The 15,398-nt window shown below is 42.6% G+C and overlaps 1 protein-coding gene across 1 annotated transcript in view; it reads right to left on the bottom strand.

Moving 5' to 3' along the window:
- Positions 1–15,398, bottom strand: part of PRKAR2B (protein kinase cAMP-dependent type II regulatory subunit beta) — a gene marked incomplete at both ends in the record, with an annotated part of 93,714 nt that overhangs the window by 57,746 nt on the left and 20,570 nt on the right. The window lies entirely within an intron of this gene.

The raw sequence follows: 15,398 nt of genomic DNA, 5'->3' as shown, positions 1-15,398 counted from the left end.
TTAACATTCAACCTTAAAAATTGCTCCTAATGTTTACATGGGATTGAAAAACGAAAAATATTGAACTTTTTTATTTTATCCCACTTAATTTTACATGGGAGTTATGCATCATTTCTTGAACATTCAAGCCAAGATAAAAAGAAAAAAAAAACAAAACAAAACACTGAGAAAACAGGACAGACAGCACCAGCCCGAGATGCAAACTGACTTTTTATTCCTTTGGGGAGAAAAAAAACAGAGCAAAGCTACAATTTCTGAACCACAGTCGCAGATGGTTTGTGCAAGGACATACAGTAGTGACAGGTCCAAGTGGCGAGAAAGACACTGGGAAACCCGACTACAGCGGTTCCAAGTGCTAGTCATGAACAAGAAAACCTCTGGTGAATAAACTATCACAAACCCCAAACACATAAATAAACAAACAGGAGAGCAACATAACCAGAAAAGTTATTTTTAAATGTGAATTCTAATTCCCCCAACATATTTTTTTAATAAAAAGACAAGAAATTTAGACACTTTTTTAATTAGAGCAGATACATTTTATGCAACTGCTGTTTTGTAATACAGGGAGCTGTTTTATTCCTCAAAACTTTTCATTTTGTCAATAGGGTTATGGGCCAAATTAGTTTCAGGACACTAGTCATGACTGCCTCCATCAGATGTCTCAGCTGTTACTTCCAGCATGTAAATTAGCAGCAGATCTCAGCAGATGTGCTCATATAAAAAAAATGGAATTTGACATATTTCTAACAAGAACGCATAAAATAGTGCTCTGTTTCCATTCAAAAGCTTTCCCCAAACTCGGGGAGGGTATTTGGCTTTGGCTGTCATTTCTGTACATCACTGGTAGATATGAAGATTTAACTCCTCTAGACAGCTATCTCAGCACATTTTACCAACACAAAAAATAATATAACATTAAAAAAAGGGACATCTAACACAAAACTAACATAATTTGGAGACTACTTCTCTTTGAAACAAGTTACTGGGACTGTCAAAGAGACACGTCCTTTTGCACTTATTTCCAACTACATACTTCTAAATTTTCTCTTTCATTTGCCTGCAGGGAGCTTAATTCATTTTACAATAAAATTTACAAATCCTTTACTGTTAGGAAAAAAAATAATAAAAAAGGCAAGAATACCAGAACCCCAGAACCTTGCTAAGCAACTATTTTTGAGTTCAGGTGAATAATCAGTGTTTGAGCATCAACCAGGCAAAGCCTTCCTCCCCAGACTGGGATTTCATGAAGTTCATCCGAATGTGTTAGTGGGATATTTTAGAAGCAGCACTGACAGTTCTTTGTTATGAAGCAAGCTGAACTACTCTCTATTTCTCCTGTAACAAATCACAATATACTTTTGCTGCCCAAAAAGACGGGAGTGTTAGCTTCCAAGAAGATGTCAGAGAATCATCAGCCCTACAGAAATGTAGCTGGTATTTTCACTACAAAGTAGATACACGGTCAACCAGGTCATTATGATGGCTGGCAGGATAAGCATAGTAAGGTGGGCACAAGAGAGTTTAAGAAGAATTTTGCTGGAGCCATTAAAAAATAATTAAATTATGTTTCAAACATGTCAGGAGGTAAAAGTCTTGGCTCAGAAACAAATGGACAAATTGACGGCAGAAATATTCAAGGAGGGATAATAAAAGCTCCTCCTGGAGCCACAGAGCATCAGGAGCAGCAGAGAGATTTCCAGGGAAGAAGCACTACTTGCTCTGCCTGTACTTACCATCTCCCCTGAGTAACTTTTTTTAGCTGCTGTCCTTACCAAGTTATGGGCTTGGCTGACTCTTAGGTTTGGACTGAGATGACTGTCCTGATTCGCAAGGCTCAGGTGAAAGTGGCACCCAGAGACTACCACACCAAGAGACAGTCTTGGCATCCAGGTTTAACTCTGAGGGCAGCTTTGAAATCCTACTCACAGGCCACAGGGATACAGCACTTACCCCTATGGGCTCAAGCCCTGAGCTACACACAGGCACAAGAAGCGGTGCTTAGGTCCTGCGCTTCCCACCCTGCTGCTGCTCCCCAACACCCAGCTCGCCTCTATCCCCCCAGCCACCTCCACAAGCAGCTTCACAGAATCACAGAATGGTCAGGGTTGGAAGGGACCTCTGGAGATCATCTAGTCCAACCCCCCTGCCAGAGCAGGGTCACCTACAGCAGGTTGCACAGGACGGCATCCAGGCGGGTTTTGAATATCTCCAGTGTGGGAGACTCCACAACCCCTCTTGACAGCCTGTGCCAGTGCTCTGCCACCCTCAAAGTAAAGTCCTGAGGCTTCTCAGGACTTTTGGTGCTGGCCTGCAGGCACAGCAGAAAGCAGCTGGCTGTCAGGCTCTGTGGGCTGCCCAAGGACTGCTCTCTACCATGAGAAAACCAGGCAGCCCTGTCAGAGCTACCCCATCCCCAGCAACACCCCTCTTGCAACACTGCTGACACACACCAGTTCACAGCTCCACAGTATTCCAGCAGGGTAAACTCAGGAAGGCAATGGGCCTGAGGCAATACCTATGTGTCTATTGAAGTTAACTCTACAACAAAAATATACTTGATCGTAAAGGTTATAGTGACATTGTGCTGAGGGTTGGTTGATCAGAATGATTCCATAAAACAACTTGCTAGAAAAAAACTGCTTAGAGTAACTTACAGCTACACACATACCCCTGTGCCACAGACTTGTGCAAAATGTAAAAGGAACAAAAAACATGGATTGCAAAAGCTCGTCATTGCAAAATCCAGGGATTTTTCCCAATAAAGGGTAAACTGGCATGCAGATAAATTCAGAACTTGTCCAGTGACATTTGATCTTTTTTTCACAGTAAGACAAAAAGCGCTGTACCACAACTGAGTAATGTCCTGCTGTGCACAACGGATCTTGTTTTAAGTGTGTGGTGTCACTCCAATATTAGACATGACTCTTCACGCTCTAGTTTGTCTCAGCCAAAATCAATTACGACCTTACATAGGGGAAAATGAATAAAGGCAAAAAGAGAGAAATGACAGCCGTTTGTATCCTGGCAAAGTTTTGAATAAATTATCTTTGAAACTGTGTAAGCTATTGATCCTTCCATGACACATTACAGTTGTTTTGCTGTTAGCATTACATAGGAGAGAATTCCACTAAGATATTACCTGCTGGTAACTGGAGTCCATGTTTGCAAATCATTGCTCAGATGACTGTACGAAGGTACAGTTTTTAAAGTATTTTAGCAACAAAAATCAAGTAAATAAGCAAATAATTGATGAATGACCAAAAGAGGCTGAAGTGTTTTAATGTATCTATTCACCAATAATAAGCTGTAAAAATATCAAACTACATGAAGCACACATGAGAAATATTTCCATCGCTCAACAACCATCTAACCATTGCTCTTTTCCCCACTGTATTTTACCACTCATACTACTTTTTACGAGTATTAAGCAGTCGTCACAACAGTTCTGCAAAACAAACCATAAAAAGCAGCATAATTTTGTAAGTCGAGGAGGAAATGGGGGTCTATGGGGTTGTTTGCAAAGCACCAAGACTAAGAAGGTAATGCTAAGAAAGGATCCCTAGCTGGGCATCCTCTACACAGTTAACTTGTTCTGATAGCTTGAGCCGTCCCTTTTTGCAGACTCCCCATTTAAGTGCTCAAAGTCAAGTTCGCTTCAGAAACAGTCAGAGATGCTTGTGCCATTAATGTCACCTGGAATAAGCAGCTAAACACATCGCAGACATCAGACATGCAGCCTTCCTAAGCAGTCAGGGAATGTCAGCCTGGGATTTAACAAGAGGTTCTGCTTCTCAGGGGCCGCTAAGGATGTGCTCGAGCACTCTCTGACAACCAGATCTGTAAGCTGTGCCTTCTGCAGGCCTGCAAACCAAGGCAAACGCACCAGCCTGGGCCGTGCTGCAGAGTGCATGGGACCCCCCGTGTGACCAAGCCAGGGGGAGCAGACCTGGCTCCTTGCAGCTGCTCCTGTGGACAGAGGCCATCAGGAGACTGCTCAGGCCACATTTATGGCAACATGAGGCAACGCTCTCTTAGAGCAAAACACACAAAGCCAAAACGCCTGCTCTGAGTGATGGGGGCTGGCAAGAGATTAGCGATTAATCTTCAGTATTAGTGAAAATTAGAATGCTTTCCACAAGCCCCACTTTCAATTAGCCACTGTAATTTCTTCATGTGGCAAAGGGCTAAACCCCCTTAAAAACCCCACCCAAACAAATTAAATTCAGCCATTACACATCTAAAGCCCCCAAATTTGGCAGCCCACAGTTCACAAAACCCAGCTCTATTTACAGAGCAGGAAAACCGCTAATATATCTTAAAGGGTAGACACAAACAGAAATATCTGCACCATAGCATGTCATCCTTGCATGGAAGATGCAAATGCCCCAAGTGGGGTTATGAAACAAAAGTCATAGCCAAATCATACATTTTTTTTCTATCCTATTGATGGCAAAGCAGTGTTATGACTCTCAAGGACCTCACTCAGGTCAGTGGGTTAAACATAGACCAAATTTCAACAGGAGACCGAGAACTTGCTCTCAACACACCACATGATTTTATACAGTTTAACTCTACTGATTTCAGAAGAGTTATTCCTGGCTTACACATGTATTTTTTGTCACATATCTCAAAATCCCAGGCCAAGTTTCAGCCAATGAACATCATGGGCACTATGGACTCCACCTTCTCGGTTCCAAACTCACCTATTTCTCAAAGGTCCGGCAACTTTCAGAAATACTTTGAACTATGCCTATTGTAATCACATTCCTATGTTATGCAAATTAATATTCACTTGTCTTATTTCATAAACAGATTATTAATTAGAATGAACTAATCAGAACAAGAGAAGAAACAAATCTAAATGAATGCCTTTCTAAGATACACGCTTCAGTCAGACTTGCGTTTTTGTGTCCCAAATGGATGAAATACAGTTAACTCCCCATTATCCAAGACAATGATAGACTGGGACACCATGGATAATAATAATAATAATAATAATAATAATAATAATAATAATAATAATAATAATTTGGAGCCCCTCTAATTTCACAGAATGATAGAATTGTTTACGTTGGAAAAGACCTTTAAGATCATAGAGTCCAACTGTCAACCTAGTACTGCCAAGTTTACCACTAAACCATGACCCTAACGACCACATCTACATGTCTTTTAAATACCTCCAGTGATGTTGACTCAACCACTTCCCTGGGCAGCCTGTTCCAATGCTTGATAACTCCTTTGGTGAAGAAGTTTTTTCTAATATCCAATCTAAACCTCCCCTGGCTCAACTTGAGGCCATTTCCTCTCATCCTATCACTTGTCACCTGGGAGGAGAGACTGGCCCCCACCTGGCTACAACCTCCTTTCAGGTAGTTGTAGAGAGCAATAAGGTCTCCCCTCAGCCTCCTTTTCCCCAGGCTAAATAACCCCTGTTCCCTCAGCTGCTCCTCGTAGGACTTGTGCTCTAGACCCCTCACCAGCTTTGTTACCCATCTCTGGACACACTCCAGCACTTCACAGAATCACAGAATTTTCAGAGTTGGAAGGGACCTCTAGAGATCATCTAGCCCAACTCCCCTGCTAAAGCAGGATTACCTAGAGCACATTACTCAGGACTGCATCCAGGCGGGTCTTGAAAATCTCCAGAGAAGGGGACTCCACAACCTCCCTGGGCAGCCTGTGCCAGTGCTCTGTCACCCTCACCGTAAAGAAGTTTTTCAGTGTATTTGAACGGAACGTCCTGTATTCTAACTTGTGCCCATTGCCCCTCGTCCTGTCACTTGGAACCATTGAAAAGAGCCTGGCTCCATCCTCCTTCAACCCACCCTTCAGATACTTGTACGCCATAATAAGGTCTCCCCTCAGCCTTCTCTTCTCCAGGCTAAAGAGTCCCAGCTCTCTCAGCCTTTCCTCATAAGGCAGATGCTCCAAGCCCTTAATCATCTTAGTTGCCCTTCGCTGGACTCGCTCCAGCAGTTCCCTGTCCCTCTTGAACTGGGAAGCCCAAAACTGGACACAGTATTCCAGTTGTGGCCTCACCAGTGCAGAGTAGAGGGGGAGAATGACCTCCCTCGACCTACTGGCCACACTCTTCCCTATGCAGCCCAGGATTCCATTGGCCTTTTTGGCAACAAGGGCACATTGCTGGGTCATGGATAATATACTGTCTACAAGGACCCCCAGATCCTTCTCCTCTCAGCTACTTCCCAGCAGGTCCGTCCCTAACCTATACTGGTGCCTAGCATTCTTCCTCCCCAGGTGCAGGACCTTGCACTTGCTTTTGTTGAACCTCATGAGGTTCTTCTCTGCCCAGGTCTCCAGCCTGTCCAGGTCACGCTGGATGGCAGCACGGCCCTCTGGGGTGTCAGCCACACCACCCAGTTTGGTATCCTCAGCAAACTTGCTGAGGATACACTCTGTCCCCTCATCCAGGTCATTAATGAATATATTGAACAAAATTGGACCAAGTATTGACCCCTGGGGGACACCACTGGTTACAGGCCTCCAACTAGACTCTGTGCCGCTGATCGCAACCCTCTGAGTTCTGTCCCGCAGCCAAATCTCAATCCACCTCACTGTCACCTCATCTAGCCCATACTTCCTCAGCTTCCTAATGAGGATGTCATGGGAGACAGTGTCAAAAGCCTTGCTAAAGTCAAGGTAGATGACATCTACGACTCTCCCCCCATCCAGCCAACCAGTTATAACATCATAGAAAGCTATCAGATTGGTCAAGCATGATTTACCCTTGGTAAATCCATGTTGACCACTTCCAATAACTTCCTGTTCCTCAACATGTTTGGAGATGACATCCAGAATGAGTCGCTCCATTACTTTCCCAGGGACAGAGGTGAGATTAACCGGTCTGTAGTTCCCTGGGTCCTCCTTCTTGCCTTTTTTGAGTGATGTCAGCCTTCCTCCAGTCCTCAGGCACCTCTCCTGTTCTCCATGACCGTTCAAAGATGATGGAGAGTGGTCTAGCAATAACATCCGCCAGCTCTCAGCACTCGTGGATGCATGCCATCAGGGCCCATGGACTTGTGAATGTCCAGCTTGGCCAAGTGGTCTCTGACACGGTCCTCCTCAACTGAGGGAAAATCTTCCTCTCTCCAGACCTTCCCCTTTGCCTTCAGAGGGTGGGATTCGTGAGGGACAGCTTTAGCAGTGAAGACCGAAGAAAAGAAGGCATTCAGTAACTCTGCCTTCTCTGTGTCTTCCACCACTAGGGCACCTGTCTCATTCACCAGTGGGCCTACATTTTTCCTAGTCTTCCTTTTTCTATTGATATACTCAAAGAATCTCTCCTTATTGTCTTTAACTGCAGTGGCCAAGCTGAGTTCTGATTGAGCTTTGGCCCTTCTCATTTTCCCCCTACATAGCTTTGTTATACCTTGATAGTCCTCATAAGTTGCCAACCCCCTTTTCCAGAGAATGTAAGCTTTCCTTTTTCTCCTGAGGTCCAGCCAAAGTTCTCTGTTTAGCCAGGCTGGTCGTCTTCTCCTGTGCGTTTAAGAGCACCTGCTTGAAGTATGCCCAGCCTTCCTGGGCACCTTTGCTCTTCAAAACTGCCTCCCAAGGGACACTCTCAACCATGCTCCTAAACAGGCTAAAGTCTGCCCTTCGGAAATCCAAGGTGGCAGTTCTGCTGGCTCCCTGCCTTACGTGATCAGGAATTGAAAATTCTATCATTTCGTGATCACTCTGCCCAAGGCGACCTCCAACCTTTACATCCCCCACAAGATCTTCTCTGTTAACAAACAGTAGGTCCAGTAGGGCACTTCCCCTAGTTGGTTCCTTCACCAGCTGTGTTAGGAAGTTGTCTTCCACACACTCCAGGAACCTCCATGACTGTTCCCTCTCTGCTGCGTAGTATTTCCAGCAGACGTCTGGGAAGTTGAAGTCCCCCACAAGAATAAGGGCAGATGATCATGAGACCTCTGCCAGCTGCTTATAGAATACTTCATCGGCTTCTACATCCTGATTGGGAGGTTGTCGTGGTTTATAACAAACTCCCATCACGATGTCTGCCTTATTGGCCTTCCCCTTAATTCTTATCCATACACACTCAACACTGTCATCCACACTGTTAAGTTCCAGACATTAAAAACTTCCCCTAACATAGAGGGCCACCCCACCACCTCTCCTTCCTTGCCTATCCTTTTTGAAGAGTTGGTAGCCATCAATTACAGCACTCAATGTCTTTCCCTCCATCACAGGAAACTTCCACTTTAGTTCAGAATTATTCCAAGTAGAATGATTATTTCAGAGCACTCACAGGCTGAGACAGACATAAGATAATACAACTATGTTAATATACCTTCACACTAATAAGACCTCACAAAATCTCAAGGAAGGCAGGACACGCACCACCACCGCCACCACCTTGTGTGCTCTCACCCATGGGAGTCACCCCCAGCCAGTCTCAGCAGGGGCATGCCTGCCTCTTCCAGCCCTGCTGGAGGTTCAACACAGCTGGTGCTGAGCCTAGGCTAACAAAACGATCTATACAAAACTAACTCCAGCCTCTGCATGCTGGGTTCTGCAGGCACATCATGGGGCACCTAAGTTGCCCCAGCACAGGGGCAGCTGTGGGGCAGCACTGGAGCTGGCTCTAAGAGCAGTTCAGCTGTGCTTGTGGTACCAGCACAGGTAGCAGTGGCACAGGTAATCCACAACTACAACACCACAGACTATCCACAACATATAATTTCCCAGTGGAGAATTAACAGCTGATTATATTTACAGTCAGTATCATAACCAAGGTCAAGGTACACGGTCTTATCTTCCTTAGAATCTCTAAATTTTAAGTAGTAGTAGAATACAGAATTAGGAAGATGATAAAATGAAGCTGTTAAATGAAAATACATAAATTATGTAATAAAACTGTACAGTATAGATCTCTATATTCCTTAAGAAATTTGTTACAGTTGGAATAACTTAGAACCTATTCACTTTACTCCAAAGAGCTATTCTTCCTTCTAGTTATCAGACACTGGTCGGTACATTCAGTTTGAAGAAGTGACTCTGACAAAGAAGGGAGCTGTCAGATCTATGGAGAATGGGTCTCGTCTTTTATCTGTGAAAGGCCGTGATGACTGTGAGGAATGAGGAGAGGGGACAAGCTCAGGAAATACACAACTATTATTCAGAAGACAAACAAACAGCTCTAGCAATACAGTAGCTAGATAGACCATAGCTTTATAAATGTGTTTCAATTTCTGGAAATTTAGCAGCAACAGCAATATTTTAATGATGAAATGCATAAGATATATTTTATTATTTCCCTCACCAAATAAGTCAATCTCAAAAGAGGATCTTTTATTAAAAGCAAAATTCAACAACAGCACATAAGCTGGGCCTTTACACAAGGAGAAAAGGTAAATCATGGCCACACAGGTGCATGCTCTAAGTGACACTCGGACAAAGAACCTGAAAGGTTAGACAGCATCACTGCCACCAAATTTCCCAATAAACAAACCTTAACATTTCAGGAGAATCTGAAGTCCACTCCAAAACACTGATTTTCTTTGGGAGGAAAACTCACAGCTCCTCACAGGATAGGATCTGCACGCAGGGGAATCTGGCTGCATCCAGAGAAGGGTGTGCTACTGGAAAGCAATGCAAGTATGGGCTCTTAGGACGAGTGTGCTCCCTAAGGAGTCATGGCTGCTACATACCCAACAAGGCAGAATGTATACATATACATGCATTCATATACACAGGCATAATGCAGGCAGTGATGCATGCTTTCAGGGAGTCCTGGAGACAGAGACTGAGAAGCCCAAGATGAGACAGAAATGATGCTATAGTATTCACGTGCTACTGGGAGAAAGAGCGAGAGACTAATTTGGCTGTTGCAAGAAAAGTAGATGTGAGTGAGAGAAAATAGCTACATCAGATGGATGCCTTAAGATTATTTCTTTTTATTAAAAATTATATGTACAAATTTTAAAACCATCTGTACCACAACCAATATATACATAATTATTCCTACCTCTGACTACATCAACATATCTGTAAAAGAATAAAAATATACAGAAACCAGAATAGTCTGTTATCCTCATTTTTATAATATGCAACAAATTAAACTAAATTTACAAGAGGTTGTAGTCCTGAAGACAGTTAGTCAAAACCAAATTTTGAGATTTTTATTGGTTCTACAGATTACTTCTTTTCATTTTTCAGTCTGGAAAATTAGTTCCATTTAACTGTAGAACAGTTTCTCAAGAAAGCTGGGAAACCCTTATAGCCACAATAATTTAAAACTACAGTGGATAATTGCTTTGTACTCCTTGCGATTTAGCTCTGGAGCTCATATTTCCAGAATTATGTGCTAGTACACTAGGATTGTCCCTTTCCAAACCCAACACCACACACTTCCAAAGGCTGCACAGGATTTCAGTGGTCTCCTAGGATAACCTCCAAAGAAAGATGAGATGGAAAAACCCAGCTATTTATTTTATCCTTACAAATACATAAACTATCCTAAAAAAGGGCCACCAAAAGCAGCACAGAAGAAAGCTGCTCTTCTTTATGTATTTCATTCCACATACTAACATGTAGCTCCCAGGTGATACACACAAGTTGCTACTTCAAATCAAAACCAAACAGCAAACTCTCGTACCTCACCTCTCTCTGATGACTCTGCAGTAACAAGCCACAAATTATTTCTTCAAAACCCAAAAACTTGACTTGATAACTCATGTCAAAAGCTCAGTAAAATTTTTGGCAAACTAATTCATCGATTATTAAGATATCACCACACAAGCACGTTAATTAAATACGTGGATAAATATCTCAGGTTTTGCTTTGCTGAAGATGAAAACTCTGTGCATCCATTTAAACACATCATTGTGGTATCAGTAAAACAGCAATGTTATACACGGAGTCCCTGAAAACATTTAATAAACAGAGAACCTAATATATAATTGCATAATTTCCGGGTTATAATTAGTGTTGAAGTTAAATATATTTGTTTTTTAAATGCTACTACGGAGCAGCACACTTTCATGGTCATGTTTTGACATGTACATACAGCCAGTCATTACACCATAAGTTGGCTGGTTATTTAACCTGTCATAACACAAACCTCGAAAGAGAGGCAAAGAATTCTTTCCCACTTTATCAGTTAAGAGATTTCAGCTCTTATGAATAATTGATGCTGCACATAATTACTAATACTGAAAATAAAAAGATGAAATGCCTGTCTGATGTGTTAGACCAATGACCCAACGCAGTGAAATGGGCTGTCACAGCCCATTATGGGAACAAAACGCTGCTCTTGGAGAGCGTATTTACTTTTCCCACCCAAACAGTTTGTTTGAGATTTGGGATTTTTTTTTTATTTTTAGATCTATCACTTCTTTCAGATTAACATCTCATGTTAGAACATAAACGTATTAAGTGAAGATGTTGCTGTATTGAATTTTTTTTCTCTGAAATATGCATTCTGTTACACAGTGCTACATGCAGCACGTTTCCCTTTACAAATTCATCCTCATCATTGCTGTGACCAATACACTTAAGTCATTATCTCATTAAAAGTAATCAGTCATCTAGATAAGAAAACAGAAAAAAAAAATTAAAATCATTCACAGCAATATTGCTAATCCTCAGTTATACCAGAAGCTGCAACAAGTTAATTTGTGCTAGAATTTGTCTAGGCACAAGCTGAAGATGTGTACCTCTGCGGAAGCGCTGGCCTGGAGTGCCTGCTGCCCTCAACCCCAGGTTACTCGGTATATATGATGAAAACTAATGCTACATATATGAGAAGATTTCTACCCACCAGAGACAACGTATTTCTAAAGCAAAAAGAGAGTATGAAATTGAGCCTAAAAATACCAATGGAATAAATGTATGAGGGAGGTCAGTCTTCCTGGGACGTGCCCTGGGCTATGAAAACACAGGCCTTCTCACAAAGCCAAAACCCAAGACCTGGAGCGCTGGTTTAGCTTGGTCACCACCTATAGATCCTGGTTTTCTTCTACTCTGTGTTTTGTACAATTTACCAAACTGCCTATTTCTGCCTGGAAGAGTGGGCTGGGTTTTTTTTAGTTAGTTTTTTTAATGTGGTCGCTATACCCCAACACCACGTGTGGTAACATCCCTCTTTGCTAACCAATTCATTACCATCTCCAAGGAATATTCTGCTATAGCCATAGCATAGTTTAGAATTGTTACTAAACCCCATTTGATACAAAATGTCAGTAAGGCTTTTATCTTCCTACCATCTGTAGATAGCTTCTTTCCACTTGAAATTTCATAAGCTATTTTAAGAATATTACGGTTATTTGCTTTCTAACACTGCAGCGTAGGCGTTCAGAACCAATTTCATGTTCTTTTCTGCTTTCTAATTCTGCTGCCTGAAGCATATTTACTAATGTATGCATGTTCCTAGTCAGAATGGGAGAAAAAGTGGTCATTCTGCCAAAGCTCTACCAGCAATGCCCAAATCAGTTGGGTGGTGCTGCTCATCTGTAAAACTATCAAACTGGCATTTCATCACAATCCCATAAGATGAAGAATAATTTGCACCTGTCCTTGAACCAGTATTTCTGTCAAACTGCAAACAAGACCACACAAGATTTTACAAGTGACCTGTTCTCCTGAATTCCTGGTAGCCAACAGCTTCCCTTAACTATTACACAACTGTGTTACAGGCTTTTTTTTTTTTTTTGTAAATAAAATTTTTGGCTACGGTTTTTGTCTCTTGACAGTACCTGCAAGCTATATTTATTACAAAGGAAAAACGTTGCAATCTCACTGATGGTAGTGGGTTGGAGAAGATGTCATGGCTGTCAGTATTCTTCTCTGAGGGAGTACACCTTTGTATGGAGTTTATAATTATCTCATCTATTTTATATGGGTTAACAACTGTGAACATAACTGCTTTCTCCCATACACATTCATGTGTTTAATCCAAAGCCTCAAAACCTTTAAGACTCAGGCTTTCCTACTATTATTCATGTTTTTGTCACTTTGCCATTAGGTTATTACAACAAATCCTACATGGGCAAACACCATTAACACTTTCTGAAGTCAAGATTTTATACAAAGTCTCTGCCTGCTTCCAAGTACTACCTTGCCAGAAACCTGTGCTACAAAGTACCTTGATGAAGAAGTATGTGACTATGTATGATCTGCAATCTGCATTGCCTGCTTATTCACTTGCTGGTAACATTTAAGATTTTGGACTTGATGTATATTTTAAGAACATTAGGTACTTAAAGGGAGTTTCTCTTGCATTCATGATAATTCATTCTCAGCTGGTCAGAACTTAACCAAACACTTTTGTTAGCTTTCAGACCACCAGGCAAAGCACATTTTCCCACTTGTTTTTAGAGAAAGGCTGAGAGATGTACCTCAGAGAGCACAGCGACTCTATAAGAAAAAGAAATCCCAAACCCCAAGTGTTATTGGTTGAATATAATGAGAATAATGGCATTGAGACTCTTTCAGGAAAAAAAAAAAAATTATATAAAAGCATCTAAATAGAAAACCATGACCAAAAAGAAAAAGCACTTGAGCATTATTCTGTCCTGACTCCTACCACATAAATGCCAGCTCCTCAAAAATTTGCTGATGATACCTCTGGCAGTATGGTGCTTCCTGGTTCCAGCACATGGACTGATGAAACCTAACACAATCCACAGGCAGAGCATATCGCCTGTTTCCCGGTCAGACGTCTCACTGGTTTAACAGCCTACAAATAACATACCTCCTACCACTAGACAAACTGTCCGTTGTCTGGCAGCCAACAAAACCAGCAAGTGAAACAACAACAAAATGAAAAAGTCCCAGTGTCCTCCCACCAGCTAGGAACACATCCACTGGAGTCACTTCACTTGGTGGCTGACACCTTCCCCAAGCTCAGGTCCTACAAGTCAAGGTATACTTTCTGAGAATGGGTTTGTGATATTTTGAGGCTTTGTTTTTCTGTTTCTAGTAAGTCCTTACACTTTTAGGCTGCAGGCCTGGATAACACCAGCAACATAAAAGCCTGGGCTACCAGTGGTGACATTTGAGAGGTTGAGCCAAAGGAAAGGGAGAGAAGGGAGAGAAAAGAAAAAAAAAAAAAAAAAAAAGAAAAGATTTTACTGTTCACTTCCCATCTATGTGCAATGCTAAATTACTGCACGCAGCTGTCAGGGATTACAGTGAAGCTGTTAGCCAAAGCACCCTTTGTGATTTAGCCTTTCCAGTTCTCAGGGGCAAGTGAATGAAGCAGAGCTGGTGCTGGTAGCTGCACTTACTTTAACACAGGCCTTCAGTACCCTTGCAATATCTGCTGTCATTTACCCTCACAAACTTGCAGGCCAGCATGCAAACGTTACTCCAGGGAGAAGGTGGGATACAGATTCACCTTTAATAATGCAAGCCTCTACCTCCCTTTCATACAGTCAAAACCACTATCCACATCCATAAGACCACTGATGATGCACTAACTATACAGACCTCAGTTGTGATTCAGGTAGACCATCATGAACAGCTTTATGAGTCAAGGAAGGGGGTAGAGAAGGTCACCAAAGAATCCTCGGTGACAGTGACACCTAAGTTCAAGGTCCTGCACCTGGGTCAGGGCAACCCTGGTATCAATACAGGCTGGGGAATGAAGGGATTGAGAGCAGGCCTGCCCAGAAGGACTCGGGGGTACTGGTAGATGAAAAGCTGGACATGAGCCAGCAATGTGCGCTCACAGCCCAGAAGACCAACTGTATCCTGGGCTGCATCAAAAGAAGCGTGGCCAACAGGTCAAGGGAGGTGATTCTGCCCCTCCACTCTGCTCTTGTGAGACCCCACCTGGAGTACTGTGTCCAGCTCTGGAGCCCCCAATGTAGGAAAGACATGGACCTGTTGGAGCAGGTCCAGAGGAGGGCCACAAAAATGATCAGAGGGCTGGAGCACCTCTCCTATGAGGACAGGCTGAGAGAGTTGGGGTTGTTCAGCCTGGAGAAGAGAAGGCTCCAGGGACACCTTATTGCAGCCGTTCAGTACTTAAAGGGGGGCTACAGGAAAGATGGGGACCAACTTTTTAGTAGGGCCCTGTTGCAATAAGACAAGGGGTAATGGCTTTAACCTAAAAGAGGAAAGATTTAGACAAGATACAAGGAAGAAACCTTTTACAGTTGAGGGTGGTGAAACACTGGCAGAGGTTGCCCAGAGAGGTGGTAGATGCCCCATCCCTGTAGACATTCAAGGTCAGATTGGACAGGGCTCTGAGCAATCTGACTTAGTAGAAGATGTCCCTGCTTATTACAGGGGAGGTTGCACTAGACGACCTCCAAAGGTCCCTTCCAATCAAAATGATTCTATGATTCTAAGTGACTCCACAAATCTTCACAAGCTTGATCTTGAATTAGCTGCATATTAGACTGTCAACATGGCACCAGCAA

The sequence above is a fragment of the Vanellus vanellus genome, assembly GCF_965231255.1.
Source record: "Vanellus vanellus genome assembly, chromosome: 1".
Lineage (NCBI taxonomy): Eukaryota > Metazoa > Chordata > Aves > Charadriiformes > Charadriidae > Vanellus > Vanellus vanellus.
The sequence above is the reverse complement of the archived record's forward strand: the minus strand, read 5'-3'. Positions and strand labels throughout refer to the sequence as shown.